Raw genomic sequence first — 2,840 nt, 5'->3', positions numbered from 1 at the left:
CTCTATTATCTCCAATTTATCCTGCTATTGATTCCTGTTTTGCAATCCCTATATTGCCTCAAGTTTCAGTTCAACTGCTACCTTCTCCATCTAGCTTTTCCAAGTATCTCAATTATCACTACTCTCTCCACACTGATATTCTGCTGTTATTTTTAAATATTTGTTTTTGAATATATGAATATTTCTTCACATGGAATAGACTATAAGTTCCTTGAGAACTAAGACTGTTTCATTTTAATCTTTGTGAAACTAGCACAAGAAATTAGAATCCTAGGATCAGGCATATGATTTTCCATCATCATCAAAGACTTAGGGAAGGATCCTAAATTATTAAGCCTGTATCCCCATTAGGTATTCATTAGTTAGAGATGTCTTGAACTGGCTGACGGAGGGTTGAATAATGAGCTTCCAAACTTTTATTTAATGACTCAACATTATGAAAGTCTTTGTCTATAATTACTAAGATAATTTTTGACTAATTTAAATTTTATTGGCTGGTTTAACTAATTTTAGCACTTTGAACTCTGCTTCCTGACATTTTAAATCATCAAAGTACTATATACATTGTAGGGAAGCTAAATATTTATTCCTTTTTTCTTTTGAACAAAATTGTCACCTTTTTTAAGAGGCAAATGAAATTTGAATGGGAGAGATGGAGGAAGGTGGGATGATAAGTCTTGTATAAATGCTAGATGATTCTTGTATGTTAGGTAAACAGTAATGAGTTCATTATTCCAATAAACATTATACAGATGTTCTTTCCCTCTGATTTGACACCAAGAAATGGTTGGTTCTCTTTGATCACTACATATGACATATTTTAGAAACCATCACCCCATTCCCCTTCTCTTTTTGCCCTTCATCTTATCAAAGTCCTTCTTAAAATGGGGTGCCATAAACAATTTAGATTTCTGTTGTGGTTTGATGAGAATAGAATACAAGAGTATAGTGATATCTTCACTCCTAGAAACTATGATTCTCCTGATGAGGTCCAAGACCAAATTGACTTTTGTGACTACCATATCACATTACTGACAAAAACACCTTAAAAGATCACAGATAATTTTTCAATTAAAATGATTTTTTTAAACCATGACCTAGTTTTTTTTACCTGTGAGGTAGATTTTTAGGATCTCCAGTATAGGGTTATGAATTTATTACCATTGAATTGATATTAATTATCAGACAGCACATTATTCCAATTTCTGTCTAAATGATCTTTTGGGATACCAAATCAGTCATATATTATATTAGATGTACCTGCCAGCTTCTAGTCATTCACAAGATTTATAAGCATGCCATCTGAACTTTTATTCAAAACATTGATAAAAATACTAAGGGATGCCTATCAAATCTCTGTGATATTCTACTAGAAACTTTTAGTCAAAGTGATATTGAACCATATCATTACATTTATGTTATGGAAAACAAAGGAAAAGAAAGTATAAAATCAGTCAATCAATAAAAATTAATTACTAGCCTTCTATGTGCAAGACACTCTGCTAAGGTCTAAGGGGATCCTGAAGAAGAGGGTCATCAACAGTTTGTAAAGCCTGTGAAAATTCAAGATATATGAGGACTGGGAAAATGTCATTGAATTTCATATAATCATAGCACCGGTAGAAAACTGATGTTTTCCATTAGGCTTTCAAAGGGCATGGCCCCAGGAATACACTCATTTGCCAAATGGATAATCCTAAAGTATGTCTAATCATGTCATTCACTTGCTCATGAAATTATCTTTATTCCTTATTACATATTCTAGTATAAAATAAGTAATACAAATTAGTTTCTAGTGCAGCAGCAAGAATTATTTAATATTATCTTGCAGCATTTTGTTTTAATTATTTTTTCTTGTGGTTCTTTGCATTGAAATTCTTATAGTTATTTTGTATATTGTTTTCCTGGTTCAGGTTTCATCATTTTGTACTGATAGAGATATTCTGCTTATGTTTAACCTTCCCTTTATTAATTATATCCATTGTTTCTTTGATAACAGTAGTATTTGATTGCATTAATGTGCCCCAGCTCATTTAACCATTCTTCACATGAACAATGACTTTGAATCTAATCATTTCTTACTATAAAAAGAGCTATTACAAATATATAGTGATAATGAGAACTTTCTTTTTATTCTTGATTTCTTTGGGATCTGTGCCTTCCAGTGGGATCTCTGGGGTGAATGTATATTTTATTTGCTTTCTTAGCATAATTCTAAATTAATTTCCAGAATCTCCACCAGCAATGCTTTAGGCACCTGTATTAAAACTAATAGATACATTAATTTCCTATTAATAGTGCATAACAGACTCTTACTAAGAATATTTAGGAAGGGTCATGGGAATAGGATGATTTTGTTTCTGCCTTATTAAATTTCATTTACAGACAGAGAAAATGAGGTATCAGATTTATGACCCATTCTGCTCTGGCATCATCTCACTAAATAAGCAGCTTATATTCATACTGAATTGACTTGAAAATACCTGAGACAATGAACATGATGCTTGGCACATAATTCAGGCAAATTAAATGCTTTTTGAATGAATAATTTACCCCAGAGGAAGAGTGACCAATAAACCAGTTCCAAACTCATTTGAATAAACCTACAGGAAAGATTTAAAGATTAAAAACCAAAAAATTGGTTTTTAGCCCCAGATATTTACCAGATGAATGACCCTAGGCAAGGCATTTAACCCCTGCCTATTTCAGCTTTTCTCAACCTCTGTTGAGATTTTTCAGTTTCCTTTTGTTGGTTATCTTTCCCGCATTAAATTTTAAACTCCCTGAGAGCAGGAACTATTTCTTCTTGGTATTTTCATGCCACATGCTTAGCTTTGTGC

The sequence above is a fragment of the Monodelphis domestica genome, chromosome 4, assembly GCF_027887165.1.
Source record: "Monodelphis domestica isolate mMonDom1 chromosome 4, mMonDom1.pri, whole genome shotgun sequence".
NCBI classification, from domain to species: Eukaryota; Metazoa; Chordata; class Mammalia; order Didelphimorphia; family Didelphidae; genus Monodelphis; species Monodelphis domestica.
This window is presented reverse-complemented; position numbering follows the sequence as displayed.